This window comes from Ambystoma mexicanum, chromosome 1q (genome assembly GCF_040938575.1).
Source record: "Ambystoma mexicanum isolate Mex_15411 chromosome 1q, UKY_AmexF1_1, whole genome shotgun sequence".
Classification (NCBI taxonomy): domain Eukaryota; kingdom Metazoa; phylum Chordata; class Amphibia; order Caudata; family Ambystomatidae; genus Ambystoma; species Ambystoma mexicanum.
Window position 1 is genome coordinate 303,929,594 of NC_090922.1, and position 24,649 is coordinate 303,954,242.

General features: G+C 42.2%; 1 protein-coding gene across 4 annotated transcripts in view; it reads right to left on the reverse strand.

Annotated features, from left to right (window-relative positions):
• The window catches only part of LOC138521276 (galactoside alpha-(1,2)-fucosyltransferase 2-like), a 240,485-nt gene that overhangs the window by 19,662 nt on the left and 196,174 nt on the right, over positions 1-24,649 (reverse strand). For 3 of the 4 annotated variants that reach the window (XM_069634011.1, XM_069634003.1, XM_069633994.1), the window contains exons 2-4: positions 12,468-12,716; positions 8,171-8,237; positions 7,244-7,355 (exon numbers count right to left, since the gene is read on the reverse strand). The gene's annotated coding sequence lies outside the window, so the exon portion shown is untranslated. The remainder of the gene's footprint in view (positions 1-7,243; positions 7,356-8,170; positions 8,238-12,467; positions 12,717-24,649) is intronic. The other variant, XM_069634019.1, reaches the window with a different exon arrangement.

A 24,649-nucleotide genomic window follows, 5' to 3' on the forward strand; every position in this document is an offset into this window, starting at 1 on the left:
GAGTACAGGTGGGTGCGGTTAGGATGCTAGTCAGTGGGGTATCATGTGCCATAGATACAGAATTGGGCAGTAGATTTGGGCAAAAAATGCTAATCATACACAATATTTGCATACTAGGTAGAAGCACATTTAGTAATAGCAAAAGGTATCACATGAATAAGTACGGTAATGGGCAGCAGTCAATGCTAATATCAACCACACAGTATGAGCACGAACAGTAATAACCCAGAAAATGTGATCAGGCAAAGTGTATGGGGCAATAGGTACCAGGCGATGGAGAACCTGAATTGTTAAAAATTGACTGAATTACTAGGTACTGTTTTCATATATGGTGTAACAAGTAAATTGCGGGGCAACAATGTTTAACCATAGGGCATTTCAGTTTCAAGCAAAATGTACTCACATTAGAAGCAACTAACGTCTTTGGTGATACCCAGGTGGACTCTGGAGCGAAGTGGAGGCATGGGAAGCAGGATGGTATACGTGGGGCAGAGTTTGGTGTGCTGGTCCCTGACAGTCCTGGACAGGCACAGTCAGGCATAGGCCTTGTTCTGGAGGCCTTCGTCTGGTGAGGCCGGTTTCCGCCTCCGGTTTTGGGCGATTGGCTAGGAAGCCGTAGCTCTGTAGGTTGCTAGGCAACCAATATAAACACATTGGGCTTCGGATTTGCAGCGGCCATTTTAGGCTGCAGGATAGTACCGCTTGGCAAAACTAAGGGCAATGAATGGGAGCAAACACCGGAGATAAGGTGGTGGGTCTGTTACAGCTACAGATGCGGCCGGTAAAAGGCATGGCAGCTATTAAATCTCCTACTCAAACATGGATCCTATTTCTCTTGTATGAGTGGTGCAAAACAAAATTTACCATTTATTCCCATTTATTCTCGTACCAGAATCCTCAAAGCCTTGCATTTCACTTATTGTGTGTTGAAACACGATTTTTCCCAGAGAGTTAATTCTCAAAACTTGCCTTTCAAACAAAAAAGCCAAAATGATTTTCCCATTGCACTCCCATTTCCTGTACCTTCTTTGCCCCCAAAGGATAGCTCAGGGGCAATGCGCTCACCTTGAATGCAAGGTGACACAGAGCAACACAGGTTCAATCTTGGGTCCACGCTTAGAAACCTCTGGGTATTATGTGTGTTATAAATAACCAATTACAATTCAGACCCATACTCTGGGTTCCAAGGCAGTGTATGGATAAAACAGTGTTGATTTTAAGTTGTCGTTGTGAGTGGAAACTAAACAGGAACAGGGTTGAGATTATTGACCTAGCATAGAGAGTATATAAGGTTGCAGAACACATTTTAGAATGAGGACCATCGAAATCAATATGGCCAGCAAGAACCTCCAATCCAAATTAAATATTAAAGGTGAATGGGTAGAATAAGAACATGAAATGTGGCAAACCAGAATGATGCAGGAGGTTACCCCTGCAAATGTTGACATGTGTCAGGAAAAATAGTAAGTTACACCAGGCCCTGGCAGACTTTTACATGAAACAAACCAGCAAAGATGAGCAAATTAAAATAGCTCAGCTCACAGCATACATGTATTTCCATATGCTGATCATGTAAGAAAGACACCAAAATAGTGTGACCTCTGTGCAAAACCAGGCTGAGCTTTTGAATCAAGCACAGAAAGAGCTGAAACAATTAGAAGCGGAAGCACAAAAGAGCCAAAATTTAGAGTTAAAATGAGAAAATCTGATTGAGCATCTAAAAGACGAGTTAACAACACAATGGCAAGCAAATGCAGAGCGTGAAACTCAATTTTCTGCACTTCAAGGCGAGTATAAAGAATGTGTTGAAAATCTGAGCACAAGTCAACACAAATTAAATGAGCAGGTTGTTCATAATAGAGCCTGCTTAGAAGAAATATTCACATTTCAATCACAGATAAAACAACTGAAAGCTGAAAACCACCAGTTAATTATCAAAGAGTTTGACTCTCAAGGTGAATTTGATCAGATGCTACAAGATCTGAACACCTTGAAACAGCAGAGAAAGCAGTTGAGGGAAGAAAATAACACAATAAGTCAACAGAATATTGCCCTGTTTCAGGAAGTGCGTCAGTTAAGGATGGATGTGGAGAAAAGCGAGTCATGTTATCAGGAACTTACTGACAGTAGTTTACAAAATGCACAATTAATGGAGCATGTGAGGCAAGCAAAGATTGAGCTTGAGTAGGCAACACAGGTCAAAATTGCACAAGGGTAGGAGATTAGTCTTCTGAAAAAGAAACACTCTGAATATGTGCAGATGATGCAAGCCTCACAGAAGAAAAATGAGTTCCTTTGTGAAGAGAACAAGGGACTAAGAGACTGATAAATGGCAAAAAGTAAAGTGCTAGAAGCCACACAAGCACCGGTGTCAGAATTGAAAACTCAGGCCTCTGCATACCACCAAGAGATAGGGACTGAGAAAAACAAATGTGAGAGGTTGGAAAGTGAAATAGCCAAATTTGGTGAACACCAGGGGTTCATCAACACATATTTTCATGTGCTCCCAAAGCACATAATGACCCAACTTGTAAGGGATTTCCACGATCCATGAACATAGGACCATGGATTGGGTGATTGAACAGGCCACCAGGATCTATGAGGCCCGTAAACCCTCTTAAAATAGGAATAACCCAGAAAAACCCAAACCATCAAACACACCTGCCACTGCAATGGTAGCAGAGGAGAAAAATACTCCCACATTGGTCTTAGAGACGGGGGCCTAAAAATTCTCCTCCCACCAATAAGCAGAACGAGAGGCAGATGAGACCCTCTGATCCAAACCAATCAGTTTGTAGCCAGGCAAGATACCATACCAATGCTCCATCTGACCCGGCCACGTACATCAGTCCAAGATACACAGGTAACTGACCCATCCTGGGGTATGTCTACACTCCTGCGGCACAGAAAGGGGGGCCCAACCAGGTAAGTAGCACCCAAGGAAACTTCCCTCCAAACTTCTGGCAAAACCTCCATCCAAACATTCCTCAGGAGGGAAGTAGTACTCCACCCCCAACCTAAGCTTCTTTCCCAGATACCCTTCAAAACCTAATTTCCAGAATAACCCTGCTCTCTCTCCCGGCTTTCAGGATAATAGATTCCCAAACCCGGGAGAAAGGGAGACCTAGGGTGGAAGATTATCAGGGAAACGTTCAATACCCAAGCTACTTCGGGAGAAGGGACAGCTACACTTTCCATGAGCAGCAAAGGTATGAATCAAGACCTCCCTACTTACCAGAAATAATGTCAAAACAGGAGCAACAAGTCCAACAATTAACACAAGACCTGGGTTGCATGTTGATGGCTCAGCAGAACCCTTGACTGGAAACTGATGCACAGAATGATTCAACACCTGGGTCTGATACCCCGGGGGAGCAATGACGGGAAGAAAATTCCAACAACCAACAGGTTCCAGCAGAGGGGACCCTGGTGAAAGGGAGATGCAAAGCCCTAGCGAAGCTTCCTTTCCCACCGGAACAAAACCCCGGGAAAGCTCTGAGCCTGAACATGAATCTTCTTCCCCTGAAAAACTGGAACCTAAAGAACAGAAGGTAAGTAGGAGAAATCAAAAACCAAAGCCAACCCAGAGAAGAATCCCAGGATGATTGAGGGAAGAAAATCTTCTCTTTCAGGGAAGGAGGGTTCCCTCCCAAGGTAAAATGGGTCCCAACAGCCCCTTATTTTGATGGACCCTCTAAGTATCACTTTGGGCACAGACACCTTTATTGGAATGGCGGTTGATGCCCAACACTTTTCTATTGATTTAGGTAATGAGATCATTGGAACAATTCCAAAAGACTGCTACAATTTTAACAACGGTATCGCTCCTGCAAAGATTTTCACCAGGAATGGAGGGGTTTACTTGGTGTACTATTCCTGCCCTTATGGTGTGGAAGAGGTGACCTGTGACAGCAGGAAGGATGAGGTGGTATTCCGAGTCAACAGTGACTGCCTCCCATCCTTGGAACCTCATGTCCAGGCCAAAAGCATAACAAGAAATCTCTCCACTCAACTGGAGGATACCACAGAAAAATTGCAAAAGCCCAAGGTCTTTTCAGGCTTTAATAAAATGGTTGAAGAATTAATCAATCTTGATGACACATGTGAGACAGAGGAGCCAAAAAGCCAGAAGCTGAAACAGGTTTTTCTAGATTTTCAGGCTATCTTTTCAGTGGATTCATATGACTGTGGATGCACAGAGATACATTCAACCACCATACCCATGACCCGAGATTGCTCCAGTATTTGTGAAGCAATACCGGTTACCTCTCGCGTCCATGGAGTCACTCACAGAGATTTTTAAAATTTTAGAATCCAGTGGGATAATCTGTCCAATCTACAGTGCATTTAACAACCCGGTACTGGGGATACTCAAACCTAACTGCCAATGGAGACTGTGTGCAGACCTAAGGGAGTTAAAACTATGGTTCCACATGTCAAGATTGCCCCTTCCCTACATCAATCAATGGCTGACACAGATCCAAGGGTCAAAAGTGTACACCACCATTGACCTGACAAATGGTTACTGGACAGTAACCGTAAGTAGGGAAGACCAGTACAAGCTAGCCTTTACATTCGAGGGGTAGCAATACACGTGGACCCAAAACCCCTTTGAATAGATAAACTCTGGCAATGAATTGAACATCTTCCTACATAAGGCCATGCCCGATTTGGGCAAAAGGGTGAACCTGGCCTATGTAGATGATGTCTTAATCAAGAGCTCAACTGTGGAGGAACATATAGCTGAAATATGTTATGTTATGTTATGTTCTGACCCAGTTGGAGAAAGCCAGCAGAAAACTGTCCTTTCAGAAGGCACTAAATCACCCCTGAGAGTCTCAGTCCCCAAACGAAAAAGGTGGAAGCATTAATGAAATTGAAAGACCCTACTACACTGCGAGAAATAAGAAGCCTACTTGGATGCCGTAATTATAGTAGAAAGTTCATTGAAGACTATGCAGAGGTCACTTGACCTTTGGTCCATTTATTTAAGGCCGGGGGTAAGTGGGAGGGGGCTCCAGTACATTCAGAGGCAGTACAGAAACTAAGCCGCTTGTTTGGCTTACCCCATAAAGAACAAGGAATTCTTCTTGGAGATGGAGTTCTCAGATATTTGCTTGACAGTGGTATTATACCAAAAGCATGACAAGGTCAACAAAGTAATCTCGAATGCAAGCAAGACTTTGTCCTCTGTGGAGGAAAAATTCAATGATTGTGAAAAGACACTCCTAGCAATGGCATGGGAGTTGAAGAATTACTGCCCATTCATCCAGGGCAGCACATCATTGTTGATACTCCTCACCAACTCTTGCAATATCTCCGAAGTGACTGAATCCAAACAGGGAATGTGAGTAATTCCAGAATTACTTCTTGTATTCTTTCCATGCAAAGCTTACCTGTGGAGGTTAGATATGGCCAAAACAAGAAGAGTCCTCTAGCACAAAGATTGGCTGATTTGCATGACTGTGCTCACAAAAACTGTCTCAAGGATGAAAGTCTAAGGACCAAGGACAATATGGAGACGTACCTTACTTCCCCGCACAAAGTTTATGAGGAAGCCACGTGTCGGGGATACCCACCGTTTACGTGGATGGGTGCTCCTACCATGTTGAAAATAACGGGGAAAAGGAATCAGTAGCTGGCATTCGGAATACCTGGGTGAATGATACCCCTGATCCCTCGGCTGGTTACAAAATAGGACCACAAAGTAGTCAGGTGGCAGAGTTGATGGCAGTTTATTATGCCATCCTCACTGCTGTTCACCATCAACTTAAAGAACTGGTCATAATCACTGATTTAGATTATGTCAGGAATGGGTTTGTAAAACACCTTATAAACTGGAAAAACTGAGGCATGCAATTAAGGCATTAATCCAATCATTTGATGATCTAGTGACCCCCAATGAGATGACCATCTATTGGAAAAATATCAGAGGTCATTCCAAAATAGAGGGACAAGACAAAACTGGGAATGACGTGGCTGACCAGTTGGCAAAAACCACAGACACTCACAGGGATCTCATAGAAACCCGAATCCCTGTTGGGGGAAATCCAGTTCACTGCTGTCACCAGGTCTCAAACACATGCCAATAGTGAACTCTCAACTGCCCAGTGGAGTAAAGAAACGCCAGATAGAGATTTGATTTCTGCACAAAAAGAGGAGCCCATTATTGGGAAGTGTTATCAGTATATTGAAGACCCTGTGAATTTTAATCTGACAGAATTGGATTATACCAGGAAAGATGATCTCTGGGTGATGATGAAGTTTTCCAAAATGTTCTGTATCCAAGATGGTTTGTTGGTATGGAGATCCCTCTTTGGATGTGTCCAGTGAGTAGTACCTACCTCATTCCGAAGCCTGATGTTAAGTCACGCCCATGACGCGGCCACTGCCAGTCATAGGGTGTTTCATACAGCAATATAAATCTTGCATATGGTTGCATACTGGCCCCATATAGGTCAGGACCTCGACATCTACTTGAAGGGGTGTCTTGTGTGTGCTCAGTTTCAGCCAAGTTCCCTCATACACACAGCTCCCACACAAAAATGGGGAATTACACGGTCTTTGTCAGATTTGCAAGTCTATTTCATCAGGCCAATGATTCGATCCTCTATAGGAAACAAGTACATGTTGACTGTAAAATGCTTGTTTACCAAGCGGGTAGAATGTCTTGTGGCCCCGAATTGTAAGGCGTAAACAGCTGCCGCACTAGCGAACAACCACATATTCTCTCATTTCTGACTCCCCTCAGGATTAAGTTGGACAGAGGAAGTCATTTTACCAGCAAGGTGACGACCAAGATGTGGGAGATCCTAGGGGTAGAAAGAAAACTCCACATTGCCTACCACCCAGCCTCGAGCAGGGGATTTGAGAGGAGCAATTAAAACAATTGTGGGCACCTTGAAGAAGTTTGTGGAGGAATTTGGACCTAGTTGGGACATCTGATTACTGCTTGTCCTGATGGCCATTAGGTCCACACCATCTCCTGCAACAAAAATGGCTCAATTTGAGCTCATGACTGGACACAAGATGGTGCTACCTCAGCATCTGCTCTACAGAACTCAAGAGCAGACACTGGTAAACATGTTCATGATCCATGAGTACATTGAACCTTTAAATTTGGCACATTCAGCATGATTTTGCCTATGTTCGGTGAAAATTAGAAAAGTCGGCAGAACGGATGAAAACCTACTATGACTTAAAGACTACCAAGAAGGAGTATGAAGTAGGTGAAAGGGTCTACCTGTTTAATTCCCAAAGGAACCAGGCCAAAGAGCAGAAGTTCCTTCCCTCTTGGTGCAGTGCCTTTGAAATTGTCGATAAAATCTTGCATGTCGCCTATAAGATCTGCATCCCTAAAAGAGAACATAAAGAAGAGAAATGGGTACATATCAATCAGTTGAAGAGTTGTCGCCCCAGACAGACTTTATGACTGATTGAAGAGTCCAGCGAGGGTAGAGCACAGGAACCATATGAAGAATGAAACGAAAGAATAGAAACCCAGATGGAGAATATCACACATTTACATGTAGAGTAATTTATACTCGTAAAGAATATATAAAAATCAGGATGAGAAAATAATGTATGTAGATATGTTCATGTAAGGGAAATACATGTCAATGTGTTATGTGATGTTGTTTTGTTTTTCAAATTGTATGCCTATTTGCCAGGGAAAGAAGTACTTCATAACATATTTAAATTCTCTTTTACTCTCTGCAGACCCAATAAGTTCCTACCTTCACAGCCCGTGGTAAGAAGGTTCAAAAAAGGGAGGTGTTCCAGGACCAAACCCCAAAATCCAAAAAGGGTAGAGTGCAGACCAGAGCGCCACACCCTCAGGACAGGAAAAGAGCAGACATGCTCCAACGAGAAAAGCCATGACCCAAAGCAAAAAGAAAACAAAAACCCCACTCTCCCTTGCTCTTTTCTATGAGTCAAAGACCCATGGGGGACATTTGGGGTAAAAATACAGCCCCGGAGTGACAGAGACTGAATGGCCATGCTAGGCCGCTGTTGTGAGAGTGAAGCTGGCTAATGTAGAATGCCCTCCTTGAAATATAAAAGCCTGTACAAAACAGTTATTTCGCACATAAGGCCTAGTGAAATGAAAAGAAATGGGCTTATTTCAACAGTATGAAAAGGACAGGCGCCCAAGTGAAAGGGAATTTACCAGCTTAAAACTGCTCGATATGCCCAATGAATGGGAAAAGGCATGCATGTCTGGAAATGCTGTTTTCCTAAAATATGAAAAGTTACAATGTCAATTTAAAGAGGCTGATAGCAGCATGTGACATTGACTTCTATGCAGCACAAGATGGTGATCCAGAAATCCAAAGAAAAGCCAAGCAATTTGCATTTGTTCATAAAACAAATATGTATTTTCATAATATAAAATCACAACATTTAAAGGGAAAGGCCTATTTCTTTTTGTATAAAAATGAACACTGGTTTCTATGTAAGTGTGGTCTACATGTGAACAATCCCAAAAGTGAACTTATATCTGTTCAAACATGATGCAAAGAAAGATTGTATTGTAAACAAAATGCCCAGATGCAATACTGAATGTTACATGTAAACACATCTTGTTGATTTAAAATCTGTACTTTCAGAAGTATGAATGCAGTTTCTGGCTTTCCACTGAAATTAAACCACGACCTTAAGGTCTTTGGCTGAGGCCCTCTAGGAGAAAACAGGCCTGGATTTCAGTTAAATGAAAAATAAATATATAGAATTAAATTGGAATTGCGGAGGATTCAGATAAGTCGGCCAGCATAAATGACCTTTACGGACAGGTCTCTGAATTATCTGTGCATTAGTGGCCAACATAAATGGCCTTTTTAGGGCTAACTCCACCTCAAGAAATGGCCTTCAGAGCCACTAATGGATCTTCAAACATTGTGTAGGAACAGAACCTGCTGATAAACAAATGTTAATGTCAGGTCACAGAAGAGAAATGAAACTTAAAGGTGGGAGCTACATATGAAACTCTGAACTCCCAGGTGATGCCGTGCCATTGATTAACATTGGGTCATCTTTTCTTTAATTAAAAGAGAATCATGTGTTCCAGTGCACACATCCCAGACTCATATTAAAGGGGATAAGAAGCCTGTTGCTACCATGTAAATATGAATTATGTGTGATTTATTAAATTTGAGTTATGAAGAAAATTATGACTTCGTCCTTCCATAATTCTGAGGAAATGGAAAGTTGGTGTGGTGATAGGTTGTGAAGGGTCAGATTTTTTACTATTTCCGCTCAGGAGCAAATAAAAAATAACAGTAGCTTGTCCCAGAAAGTGCGTGCCAAAATAAGATTAGTATTTACCGACTTGACATAAAATATAGAACTCAAAAATATATATGTGCCTACAGTTATCTGAAAAAATGTAGGTCGCTGCCATTTGTGAGATTTCAAGAACACTGAACAGGTAAACCCACCTGCTATTGTGGGATGCAGAATATTTCTACTCCCTCAGCCTCCATCATCCACACATCCCAACTCCTTGTCCTATCAGCAGGCAGTGGGTGGAATTGGTGGAAGGGGGAGAGAGCTGCCCAATCTGTATTGTGGGAATTATTATAATAGTTGAGTGTCATCAGCCCTATAAGAGATCAGTCTTCAATCTGAGAGGGACTTGACTTGTCCAGCCTATTCCTGGAGGTAGTCTACTTCTGGACTCTTGCGAGAAATAACTAGCAGAGAGGCAAGGAGAGCTAGAAAGGCCATCAGGGTAAACCTCACCAGGGGAAAAGCTGTTTACATGGAAAGGTCATGAAACCTGCAGACCGGAGACAGAGACTGGGAAGTCTAGAAGCTAGCTGGGCCTGCCATTGAGGACCCAGATGAGTACTGGGTACTGGAGACTATCTGTGTCCGAAGCCTTTGACCAGATCTGTGCTATGTTTGTGGGAATCTGCCAGCCTTAATCTGCATCTCTCATAGTGGGTAGGACGGTGGAACTGGGTAGACCCGTGGCACATTTTATTAAATATAACTAAAATTAATTCCCCCATAGAAAACCACCCTATCCATTTAAATTGAACTGTTGTAATCCTTTCCATTAAATTGTGTGGGAGGGGCTTCAAATTGAGTAGACCCTTAGCACATTTCATTAAAGTTAAATCAATTAATTCCCATATGGAAAATCATGGGATGAGTGTTGTTAGAGTTTGAAACTAACAAAGTTCATGCCCAGTGTGTTAGAGCCGGTATAGACAATACGAACTTGAGTAACTATTTTTCGGAAACCCTGACTTTTGCACAGAAGGGGGTGTCCATAATCCTAAAAAGAAGGAACCCTAAAACTCTGCCTTTCAAGTGAATGTGGAGTGTGTAAAATACATGTTCCCATTATACTCAAACAAGGATCCTAAAGCATTGCATTTCCCTTGTATAAGTTGTGCAAAACAAAATTTACCATTTATTCCCATTGATTCTCGAGCCAGAAACCTCAAAGCCTTGCATTTCACCTATTTTCTGTTGAAAAAAAAAGCCAAAACAATGTTCCCATTGCCCTCCGACTCTCTGTACCTTGCCTTCCCCCCAGAGGGGTTATACCTGCTTGATTCCTGGAGGGTCGGTGTTGCTGGGAGAAAAAAGCACAGTAACAAACTAAGAAATCACTGTGTGTTACATTTTTCCATGGTTCAATTGCAAGAATTACAATGTAAAGTAATGACTTCCCATCTCCAAATTTTACCTGTATGTGGTAGTAAATGAAATTCTATTAGAAATATAAATCAGTCAATTAGTGCAAGTAATTTGAAATTGTGATATTGTGTAGTACCATGGTGTTGGTGGCTGATGCTTTTGTGACTGTTCTATTATTCTTTATAAAAACTTAAATAAATATATATTCTTACTATACACCGGCCTGGTTCCTAGCTTATTGGTTGTAAAGAGGGTATTTGCTGAATGGTTCTATATATGTTGGAGGCTTCACTAAAGTTGAATCTGCAAAGCGCATTGTTGTGCGCCACCTGGCTTGGGGGGGGGAGATCTCCGAACTGAGAGTGACTTCCCAATAAATCGTGACGCTGTACACATGACATTAGCACACAAACCGACAGGGACAGCGACAGATACTGCACATTAGCACACTACATTTCTGCATTTTGCTACCATGGGACGGGTGAGTATCCTTGTACATGTGCACTCGGAGCTAAGTTGCCTCTTTATGCAAGGTTGATTTAGTGACATGAAGGTACTGGATGGGAAAGGAGTGGACTCTGTGGGCTCATGTGTGAGATGTGAGATTCTAACATTAGTATTATTGTGGGCAGCACTGCGTGCACCAAAATACGAATTGTGGAGCACTACAGAGAAAAAAAGTCCCTGGTCCAAGGATGTATAGCAACTGAATATAAATCACCCAGAGAGACACCCTGGATGCTGTCTGCCCATCTATTGTATAGTCCCAGTGTATATATATGTGGGCATTTGCATCGGGAGAGCTCCATTTCTGGACCCTGCTTGGGTTGTCTCCAGCCGACTTGTTTCTGTTCACCCCGCTGCCCACCCAGATATACAGGTCTGACAACATATACTCATCTGTTTCAAGATTTGTATCCTGGTCTTTGCAGATGATGTTTCAATTCTTTTATCAAGTAGAGTTGATACAGATTGAGTGCTGATGATGGACTATGGTCTGAAATGCACTGGCTTTCAGGGCTGGGAACTAAAAGTGGCCGCTGATTCTTTTTTTCACACTGGCCCCATATTCGCACCTAGAAACACTTGTGTACGGGCGTGTTATGAATTCCATATTATATCATATCATATTCCACCGAAGGAGCGAGCACAGTGCGTGAGCCCAACCCTTCTTTGATGGGATTGGGAGTATCCCCCAAGAAAATGTTGAGTAAAATTAGTCAGAATTAGTGCATTTAAAGCATGCTTTAAACATATATGGATTAAAAAATTCATGTTTTAAATAAGTTCATGATCTTGCAAACATAGATCTTCAATGATAGAGGGACATACAACGAGTGCATATCAGTCTCAATAAATGTGAGAAACATGCATCCACTCACCCATCTATCCCACTTCTCTATTTTCCCTTCATTTCCTCATTGCATTATTGCAACCGCTATGGAGCCTCCTCACAAAGCTATGGGTTTGCTTGCACAAATTACATATTTATATTTTTGTTAAAAGTGGCTGGTCATGACATTTACAAAGATCCATGTGTAACGTATGCACAACTTAGCAAGCATGATATGCATTGCATTAATGCAATGCTGTGGGCATATAGAGTTAAAATGCTAGTTTTATAAAGGAAATTTAAAACATATAACTTTACATTTCAACTCTGCAAATCATTTTCCCATGTCTGCTGTCAGATGCTACACACACATGATGCTGTCAATTAGCACATTTTTCCACTGCTTGCCTTGATGATTATGGAAAAACATTGCAATTTTGAAAAGACAATATTGAGCTTTGCTTTCTAAAGAAAAAACACTCACCCACTGGAATGCTGAGGTTTGATATAAATGACAACAATTGGGAGCGTAGTGTGATTACTAACGAGCAAGTTTAGTTTGAAAAATGTAGAGGCTTGCCATCCGAAATGTTTGCTTGTCTGCACAGTAATCTGTGTTTGAGCTGTAGTGACTGGCATGTGTTCAGAAAATGGCACCACCAGCAGTTACCTCAGACCTCAGGCTGCAGGCATCAATAATGAACCAGAGGCACAGTTGCCGAGACAATCAGGGCTGTACGAAATCATGCAAAGAAATAAAAAACAAATGAATAAAGTTCACTGGCCCAAGCCTAAAGGCGGCCAAAAATAAAATTGTTAAATGAGAAATGCACAGTGTAATTCTCATGCAACATTTGAAGAAACGGAGCACACACAAACATACAAGAATGATACACGATTATACAGTGGCGAGCAATGACCATTGGGCAGATTTGGCTTCAGTGTCAACCCCAGCAATTTGGGGCTACTTTGACTTCATCTTGCTGACCTACAGAGCTGAGGAAGGGCAGGACACAGACCAGGCCCGGCTCCAGGAATTTTCATCTGGGTGGGCCAGGGTTGTGACCAGGGGGGCCCACATTCCATTGGGTGTGGATCTAGGAGAACCCTATTCAAAGTGCTGGCGTTGATCCAGATTTTGCAGATCTCCAAAAATAAATTTGCACACCTCTATAAAAAAAAAGTACATAGCAAAAGAGAAGCAAGGAAAATCGTGTTGCAACATCAATCTACCTGTCTTCCCTTCCCATCTGCTCTCCCCTTTCTGTTATATCTGATCCTCCTTCACCTTTCACCATCCAGACACGTTCCTTAAGCTGCCCTAATCACTGTTCCCATTTACCTATCCTTTCACCTGTTCACACCAGCACCCAGCATGCATTTCCTGGCCTGGCCGAAGAGAATTCAGGGCGATGCCTCCTCCTCTTCCTCTGAGAGGGCTGAGCAGATGGATGGTGTCTGCCCAACAAATACCTTCCTGAGCGCTGTGGCTACTCCCAGCGGGCCCCGAAGGGGATGATTGTGCTCCCTCCATCCTGTTGTGAAAGATAGACCCCCCCACAATACTGAAGCAAGGAATAGGAGATTTTGTTTCCTACAAAATTACATTTTTTTAAAACTTTTTTTTATTTCATGAACAGAACATACCATGCCCAATCAATACAGGTAGTCTTGTTGATCTTAACAATATTTAGAGCACAACAACATATCCTCCAATAATATACACATGTATACAATTCTCCCTTCACCCACCCATTCCACAAATGCCCCCTCCTTTCCAACTGAACTCCTACATTAGTCCCATTCTGAATGTCTCCCATCAATGGTTCATGTACAATATTAAATTTGAAACACAAAATGTTATTCTTTGTTGCATTTTCGCAGCACATTTTAATTGATTTGAGAGTGCAAGGCTGTGCTAGGGTTGTAAGGGCTGCATCAGGAGGCAGACGGTGCTGGTTGAGGGTATTCCAGCCTCCTGGTATCGCTCCTGGTGGAGTATGGCATGAAGGAGCGGGTCTTGCTCCTCTGTCATGCCCCTATACATCATTGTCTGGTACATACTGTTTACATACTGGTTATAAAATGCAATTGTCCGAGATGACTCTTTGTTTGATGTGTTCACTGGTAATGAATGACACAATTTTGTTCAATAAATGTGGCCTGGATATTTTCAAAGTTAGTGTGTTTTTATTTTTTTTATTTTTTTTATTATTTATGACCTTTTACATATAGATAAACAAATAAATCAGTCAATCAGTACAGAACCATAAAGTATACATGAAACAGCAAAACAATATAAATATAATGCCATAAAGAATCTAGTAAATGTTCGGGAAGTCATCCCAAACCCTTCCATGCATACTCAACTTCCCTTGGCTCTTAAAAACCACCTTTTCCATGGACGCAAGGGCAGACATCCCCTCAATCCAATCGTCAAGAACTGGTGCAATCCTTGATTTCCATCCCCTCAGAACCAACTTTTTGCCCAGACTAGCACCACAGAGCAGACATTTTTTCCGTGACACAGAGAGATCTTCCAGCAATTCTCCACCTCCCAAAATCATTGTCATAAAATCCAATTCAACATCCATATTCAGAACACGCAGACAGGCACAACAAACATCATGCCAAAAACCCCATACACGCACACACTCCCAAAGTAGATGTGCCAAACTTCCCTGTCCATTCCCACAACACCAGCAATCATCCGAGTCCATCAACCCCCTCTTAAACATTTGTTCCGTCTCCAAAACACTTTATTGAGGATCTTTATCTGTCTTGACCGTTCCACCAAATCAATAGCACTTAGTTTAACATTCGCACACATATCCAACCACATCTCGGGTGAAATCTCACACCCCAATCTCCTTCCCCATTCATCTCTCAAATCTGAATTTTCCTTATAAGCAGACACAATACAATTGTAAATCCTGCTAGCAATCGAACAACCACCTGGCTCCCTCTCTTTAAGATAGAGATTTACCATTGAACTTCCTTGCTCCGTCACATCGCCAATGCATCTTTTCAATTTTCTGAAGTCATCGGATCTGAAATTGTCAATCTGAAACTTCGCCCGCAACTCACGCTCTCCAATCCACTCACCTTCCACCAGAACATCATCAATCCAGAGAACTCCACCTAGAAACCAATCCGGCCAGAATAAAGACCCCCGACAGAAATCAACGGATTCAACCAAATGGATGCATGAATGGTCTTTGAAGCAACCAATCCCGACAATTCATGTACCTGTCTCCATGTTTCTCTCAGAAAAACTGTCAAAGGCGATTTCTTACATAACTTGTTTGTTGCCGTGAGAATCGCTCTTGGATGGAGCGGTCTCAACATACTTGCCTCAGCAATTACCCATTTATCAGGCGTATCCATCAAGAAAGGAAACAATAAAATGACTTGAAAAAGCTAAATGATACGCCCTGAAGTTCGGCACCCCCAGGCCCCTTTTTTCCACTGGCAACTGAAGTTTCCATAATTTTAGCCGTGGCGGCTTATTATCCCATAGAAAGGACTGCAACAAACCATCAATTTCCTTCCAAAAATGTTGGCCAATTTTCAACGGAAGCATACCAAGAATGTAATTACTTTTCAGTGCTGCATTCATTTTTAGAGCGTTCACCTTGCCCCAAAGGGACAAATGAAGCAAAGACCACCTCAGAATGCTCATTTTCAAGTCACCACACACCTCATTCATGTTCATCACAACCATCTCATCCACCGGCGGGGTCAGCCAAATACCCAGATATTTCAGTTTCCTGTCACACCACTGAAACCCAAGTCCATTAATAAAACTCTTATCACAGTAACCTGAAATCGGCAATACCTCAGATTTAGACCAATTGACCTTAAATCCTGCCACCGCATAAAAATCTAAAACATCCAGCAAGGCCGGAAGGGACACTGTCAAATTCCGTAATAATAATAGCAGATCATCCGCATAAAACCACAACTTTTGATCAGCACCATGAAAACTCAGGCCCTGAATTCCCACGTCATATCTCAAGGCAATCGCCAATGGTTCCATAGCCAAAACAAATATCAGGGGGGATAAAGGACATCCCTGTCTCGTAGCTCTCTGTAGTACAAAAGAGTCTGACAATTGTCCATTAGTTCTGACCGCGGCAGTCGGACAAGCATAAAGCAAGCTAATCCAGGAAATAAATTCCTCTCCCAGATTCATAGCACGCAATACAGAGATCAAATAGTTCCAATCAACGCGATCAAACGCTTTCTCCGCATCCAAAGAAAACACAGCCACATCATCCTCCATATCCTGTGCATGTGTCATCAACAGTAATAAAGTCCTAATATTACTAGATGTTCTCCGGCCGTGAACAAAACCTGGTTGATCAGTGTGTACCAACTTCATAAGAAGAGACTGCAAGCGCAGGGCCAACAATTTCGCCAAAATCTTATTATCAGTATTAATCAAGCTGATGGGACGATAGTTCGAAGTCAAGCAACCATCCTTATCCTTCTTAAGAAAAACCGATATAATGGCATGACTAGTAGAAGCAGGAAGCAAACCCCCCACTCTAGATTCCATGAAAACATCTCGCAAAAGGTCCACTGCCGAATCAGGCAAGATTTTATAAAATTCAGCAGGCAAACCATCCAGACCTGGAGACTTGCCCGAGTTCAATTTCCCTATCGCAGATTTCATTTCATCCACAGTCACAGCCTCTCCCAGCATGGCTTTCTCCAAATCACTCACTCTAGGTATTTCCAACCCTTCCAAAAATGACTCATCCAATCCATTGACTCCCAACTCATTCTGATACAGCTTCATATAGTATTCCTTGAATGTCTCATTAATCAGTTTTGGATCACAGGTCAACTGACCATTCCCTCTTTTAATAGAAGTGATAGACCTTTCTGACTGCTGCTGTCTCAATCTAAAGGCAAGCCAGCGATCACACTTTTCACCATATTCAAAATAAGAACATTTCAACTTGAACAAGTCCTTCTCAGCCTTCATTTTCAAAGTTTCATTCAACTCCCTCTGCAGTCCCCTCAGTGCCCTCCTCTTCTCCAAATTCACAGAATCATTTATCAAATCCTTTGAGATTTGCTTAATATTCTGTTCCAAATCCAAACTTTTCCTTTCCAAACATTTCCTCCTACTGCTGGACAAGCCCAAAATCAAGCCCCGCATTGTACATTTAAATGCCTCCCAGACTGTTCCAACATCCATTCCATCCGTCCTATTCTCCAACACAAAATGATCCGCTTCAGATCTGATTTTATCCACAATTGTCTCATCCTGAAGAATTGAGGTGTTCATTCTCCAACAAAACGTTCTGGAGGAATCAAACTGTAAACTCATCTCCTTAAACACAGGGGCGTGGTCCGTGACCGCAATACATCCAATCTCACAGCTAGCTAGGTTCAAGGTTGCAGAACCAGCCGTGAGGAACATATCTATACGAGAATGCGAATCATGAGCGCTAGAATAAAACGTGTATTCTCTCAAATCAGCATGAAGTAATCTCCAACAGTCTTCTAAGGCAAATTCAGAAATAAGTGAGCTAAAAGAACAGAATGTTGGATCCCTCCTGCAAACAGCACTGGATCCACTTCGATCTTTGACTTTATCCATAACCAAATTAAAATCTCCCGCTAGAATAACATTCCGGCAAGCAAAATCCTGCAACATTTGAGCAACTTTACCAAAGAATAAACCGTCATCCACTGAGGGAGCGTAAACATTACAAAGAACAGTTCGAACTCCCTGAACCTCCACCAAGAGCACAACGACTCTACCCTCCTTATCAGAGCAATAGTTTAAGACCTTAATCGGGAAATTTTTCCAAATCAGAATAGGGACCCCTCTACTTCTGGATGAATAGCACGAGACATAAAATTCCCCAATCCATCCTTTGCGAAACATATTAACTTCATCCAGCAATATATGGGTCTCTTGAAGAAAATAAACATCACTGTGCATATCCTTCAAACAATTAAAAATCGTTTGTCTTTTGAGTGGATTGTTTAGACCATTTATATTCCATGAGGAAACAGACAACTGGTCACCCCTCCCAGACGGCATTGCAAGGAAAAAAATAAAACCATAAGAAACCAAAACAAAACATCTGTACTGATAAAAAGCAAATACCCTCCCCCACCTGCAGAACAAGAACAAACCCCAAGCCACCCCCGGTACTCCTCCCAATCTCATATAAACATCACCAACCAGACAACCCCAAAATTAAAAAGAGCCCATTTCATATCAGCATAGCATAACATGAAACCTTCCAAAAGCATCTCCGATAGATGCAACGGGCGAAAAGGGTGCAACAGCAAATATATCTAAAACAACATGCGGACCACTCCACTATTAGTCCAAACATCACTCAGGAAAACTTGTAAGCAGAAAAATACCACCTCCCCCTCCCCCCCCAAAAAAAAAAGAAAAAAAAAAGAGGGAAAACAAAAACACAGCAAAAAAGTAAAACAAAAAACAGTGCAGCAAAGTACATAGCAGACAATCACGGTTTAAAATTTCCGCCCCTGACCATTCCCTGCTGCATCATGGACCAAAGTACATTGAATGGCCTCCATCCCACATCTTCACCGTTCGCACAGCCAGAATGAAAGGCATCACCTATCCTCATGGGTCAGAAACATGCCCATTCCTTCACCCGGACCAAAGAGCAGGTGGAGGGGCATTAGAAGTAACAGCTCTACGATGACTCTGGGGTCAGCCATGAAGCCAATGCAAAATGGAGAACAAACCTCCGCAGCAGTGCATCAATGATGTCTCCGATGTTATTAAAAAATTGACTCAGCATACATATGTCCGCGAAATAGCCATAATCCATGTCAATACATCTGCTTTCGTGGCTGCACGCCCCATTTGCCCCAGGTGTCAGATGATACGCTTTTCGGAAGTACGCATGACATGCACCACTGATCCAAAGAGGGACTTTATAGAGGACGCCATCACGTGCCATTTCATGCATCGCGCCTAGTTTCCTTGAGCAGCATCCCACTTGTACTTTTATTATTATCTAGTAGGTACAATTAGCATTTCAATGAAATACTGCACGCAGATATTTGAAAGACTTTGAGCCAACAGCAAGGCCGGAGCAAAAGAGTCTCTCACCGGACAGAATATAATTGATGATAAGCTGCACAACTCCATAGGCTCCAACACGTACCTCATCATTACAAACGGCGTGATCAGCATCGCAAAACTGTCACCAAAGGAGGAGCACCGCTGAATCCGGACGCGTCTTCATCCCTCATCGCAGGCCGTATCGCAGACGCGTGACACGACGCGGAAAGAGGAATCACAGCCATAATCCGGACTCGACCTCAACGCCGAAATATAGACACGTGACGCGGAGCGTAATGCAGCGCCGCACGTCACGTGTCCCCTCCTCAGAGATGTGCTACCCACGGGAAGGAACTCAAGAGCCGCATTCCAGCACCGAATTGCAGGTGAATTTAAACTTGTAACTGAAGTAAGCACTCGGCGCCATCTTCACCAATGCAAACCAACATTAAAAAAAAAAAAAAAACCACCCATACAAAAATCAAAAAATACAAGGAGGGGGAGGAAGCCCATTATTAAGTATAAAATGACAAATCAATCATCAATTGCGTTAGTATTATCCCGTAATGCCTCAAGCAAAGATAAAGCTTCCTTTGGGTCAGAAGTAATTCTCTCTCGCTCTGGCAACATCAAGGTCATAGAGTTATATCTATTCAAGAAAGACTTCACTTTCAGGGACTTTGCCAAGTCTTTTACACCCTTAAAGCATTTCCGAGCTGCCATGATTTCTTTAGGGTAATCCGGGAACACAAAAAGAGGCTTTCCCTTGTAGAAGGTAGTTCCCTTAGACCGAGCAGCAAGCAGCAAACCTTCAAGGTTCAAAGTTAGATGTGTGTGTGTGTGTGTGTGTATCCTAATGCCTGTGCTGGCCATCTATTAAATCATGAGTGGGGTTTTTTGGAATAGCTTGTAATGCAAACTGAATCCCTTCTAGGGGCACCTACTTTTAACAGGCAAGGCATAGTGAAATTAAAAAAAATATGCTGAGGATCACACATAGAGCTCAAGTTAGTACAAATATGTGTTGAAGTTTGGCTTTCAATAACTAAAATAATATTAAATTGTATACAAGTTTACTTAAAAAATGCACCAGTCACATGATAAACCAACTTGACAATGTATTCATGTTGATGAAAAGATTGGGGCATTTTGTTTTGAATCCTGAACTGCATAGAGCAGAATTCTCCTGTTTGCGCTTTTTTGCAAAAGGGCCATTCATTAATTTTAATTGTTTCCACCAAGTACTGGAAAAGTAAAGATTAAAACAGGTGAAAATTGCTTTTGATCTTTACTTTACCACTACGTGTCTGGAAAAGTTTAAATCATCTCCACAATTAATGATTGTGGGAGTCATCCGCAATAGATTCCTTTTGACTCTGTCTGCTTTTACCACGTGTAAAAGTCGGCAGATCTCATAGGAATCCATTGGATTTCAGCCAACTCAAAAATACATGCTGCTGGAATGCCAATAGGATTCGGCAGGGGGGCCTTGTTAAGTCTGATCTGCTCTCCAACTTCGCTTGGCAAATCATACAAAATCCTGTAGCTCATACAAAGTGGAGCTAAATGCATTTAGCGCCACTTCTTCCACTTTGCTTGACCTGGAAAAGAATCCCTTATGACTGTAGCTTTATTTTCCCCATCCTGAATGAAAGCCTACAAGCTCCAGCATAGCAATGAATGAGAATTTACAAAAAATCTCTTACAGACACAAAGTGAAATGAAATGCATGTCAAGGTTATTGTTTCACACAGCTTGTTCTGTATCCCCTTAATTACTAATCACCTAACAATCACACTTAAACAGCTTCTTAAAACTCTATATATTTTTTTAAGTGCCACAGCAATGATCACTGCCTTTTTACCTTTTCTCATTTCTAATTTATTTATTTATTGAATTTATTTCTAAAGCACAATGACAGTGGCCCGGGGGCATAAGAGCACTGACATGACAAACAATAAAAAACATAAAGCTCAGCGAAGCCTAAGGAGAAACCTGAGAGAAACTAGTGGAGGTCAAGGATCCATTTACTCAAAAGGCAAGGTTTTCAGGACACGTTTGAACCTGGGAAGACTGGCACACAGCCTCAAATCAAGCAGGAGAGTATTCCACAAGTGAGGAATTGTGGCTGGGAAGCATCCATTTTGCACCTGTACCAGTTTGGCCTTTGGGGTGAAAAGCAACCCTGTGTTATTGGATCTTAGATTACGACTGTTAGATAGCCACTTCAACTGTGCTGCCATATAAAAAGGGCTTATTCCAATCAAGCCCCTGAAATGCAAAGGGTACGAAACTTGATTCTCTTTGTAATAGGGAGTCAATGTAATGCTCGGTTTGCTGTTGAGACATGATCTGTTTTGCGCATCCCCATAACGACCCTAACTGCATTGTTCTGGACAGCTTGCAGACGATTGAGCTCTCCTTTGCCTACCCCAAGTAGACTGCTGCCACAGAAGTCCGGGCGGCTCCCTATGATCGCCCTGACTAGGGTGGCACAACTGCAGGCCTCAAGGAATTGTCTGAGTTGTGTCAAAAGTATAATGTAATATAATGTTGAGTTTGACACTAGGCTGCTGATATGGGACCTCAATCGTGACTCCCAAGGTTTTTATTGTTTTTTCAAAGTGGGGAGCAGACAGTCTGCGATTTGAAAGAATGAATAGGACTGATCAAGCTGGCGCCACTTGGGGCTGGTGCCCAGGATAGTAATCTCAGTTTTTAAGTTATTCAGGGCTAGGCCATTATACAGCATCCAGAGCTCGATTTGGTTGTATGTGGCATTAATGACTTCAGTGTCTTTGGAGTGGTCACCTGATAAAGTGAAAAGACACTGAGTATCAACAGCATATTTGGCATAGCACATCCTATTGTAAATAATCTGCCTCTGAGACTTGTTAAAAGATACAACCTCAATGGTAGGGCCTGTTCAGCCTTGATGTTTGCATGTGAGGGGTGATGGTAGGGCAGGGGAGGGGCATTGGCATGTGTCCTTTGTCTAAATGTTAAATCCACCTCTGATTGTACTCTTTAGTAAATATTGAAATACTGATTTGTATTTATAAAAGATGTACACCTTATATACTTTGCCCTGGAACATTATAGAAAATGCTCCTCTTTTTTGTTTATTTTGTGGGTGTTCATGTTTAATTTCTGGCACTGCCTAAACACCCAGCACCCAGGATTTAAATCATACTTTGAAAACTCTGTAAAGTTACTCAACAGATTAAGGTTATGAAGTCAGTACTTATCAGTTTGAATCATGAAACATTCTGTCAGAGTAGACTAGGCTTCCAAACAAAGATACATTCTATTTAGGTCGGAGCCCCACTGTTAAGTATGCATGAGAAGATCTAAAACTTGTCAAAACTTGCCAACCTAGCCTAATAATTTTCAGGTAGGGCCTTGTTGGACCAGCTCAGTGCAGCTTGATTCCCAAGACGTAGCCAGCAAGACATCCACATCTGGGCATATACACATTAACTTAGCGAGACAAACAGAAGCCAACATGCAACGGCAAAGCCAACGGCTTGGGCTTTTGATTAGGCAGGGATAGGCATTTGCCAGACACTTCCATAAGGGGACCACATAAGGGTACCACCTGGTCATAAGCTGGGAAAAGCTGGAAAATGGTGGCAGTAACTGGGCATATGATGGCATTGCCTGGCAAATGTCTAATACCTATAAGCAAGCCAAAACGGATGGAATGTGATTGCTTGTTTAAGACATGACTTCAGTGCAATCACAGAGGCATTGACAAATATATTGCTTATAAAATCAACTGGCTGAAGACACACATTAAGACAATTTTACTACACCAGGAGCTTATTTACACAGGTAATTAAGTAATTAAACACTCAAAAGAATGCTTAGATATAACACTGACGGGCCCTATAGAGCAACATGTTTGGTGTTACTTTGTTATAGAGCTTGCTCATAGAGTTCTAGAAACGTTAGGTTTTTCTGGTGAGGTATAAACACAGCCATGGCTAGTCATTAGGTGGGTAAATTAACAGACACACCCATAGGATGTGTATTTCTTCTCACATTTTATCGCCATCCTAGCTGTGTTTCACTGCATGCGTTCTGGTTGTACCTAATAGGTAAAAAGTCTATGAATCAATTAAAACCACCGTCATTGCTCTGGCCAGCCTTGCATAGTATTGTTTGCATATCAGCTTTGGCCCTGTCACTAATATCAGAAGCCCGTCCCAAACTTTTAGACCACAGGGCCTAAAAATCCATGTGGTTACTTGTGTTCCAGTGAAGATGGAAATTGAGAATGACCTGCACCTTTTGGTGGCAGCATCAAAAGTCATTTGCTAATGGCTTGTCCCCTTCTCTAATGGTACAGACATACCGCAAAATTATGTCATGGAATGTTGCGCAATGCAACAGTAGTGGTAATGTTTAATTCAAAGCCCTGCATGTATCACTTTTTGATTTTACTACACTCTTCCCTCCAGAATTACATTTTTGTTACAACCAACCTTATCTTTTCACTTATACTCAAGTAGTTAATGGAGCAGAATATATACTTTGAATGTAATTTGTAAGGACCCCAAGTCAGGTGACGCACCTTGTGCAGAAATCTGTGTTCAAGCATCTTACCTGTCATTTATATAACTTGATACAGTTAACCATTTTATTAAGCATGATGTGAAAAACCATTATATTCTCACAAAAAATAAACACAATTTAAAATACAGAAACCAACATTGTGATTGTAGGTTTGAGAAAATAGTTGTAGGCAGCCTGCTTGAATATGTGTGCTACCTCACTTAGAGGTGTGTGTGGCTCTCCATCTCTCTGGTTATTTGTACTTTCATGGCTGTGGGGCATAAATCATTGTCTAGGGCAATAAAACAAATCCTGCAGTTCAGCCTCTCAGAATGTCTTTGAGGTTGCTGATTAATGTTTAGAGTGGCATCCATCCCCCCACTCCCTTGATTACTAGTGGTGTATCACACCACTGACATGACCTACTTTCTAGGGGGGGCCAGGTGCTAGATCTGGGGGGGCCTTGCCCCCCTGGCCCTCCTGCTGGAGCCGGGCCTGCTTCCCACACAGTGATCTTACTCCCCCCTCTCGCGCTCTCTCTCTCTCTCTCTCTCTCTCTCTCTCTCTCTCTCTCTCTCTCTCTCTCTCTCTCTCCCTTTCTCTCTCTCTCTCTCTCTTTCTCTGTCTCTCTCTCCCTTTCTCTCTCTCTCTGTCTCTCTCCCCCCACACCTGTCCTTAATGTCCATACTACAGTGGTCCTGATTTCACAAAGCCCCTTTCTAGCTCTACAGGAGTAAGTAAGCTCATTCATTCTAACACTCTGGGAATTGTAAATAATGCGGAGAGAAACAGTAGGGACAGGATCCGGCAAAAGGGAATGAAGAGGGTGGGAATTAAAATAAGTACTCAGGAGGGTGCAAGCCAATCACTAACTAAACCAGCTACTGATCTAGGGCATCAGGATAGGTATGTGTTCTCAAAAGGAGTGGTCTATCTTGTGCTGAGGTACTATGGTTTCTGACATAGCGTGAAGGTCAACCTAACCCAGCTTCCCAGCAGGGTCATAAAGGACAAAATAAAGCAGCACATGCCAGCTG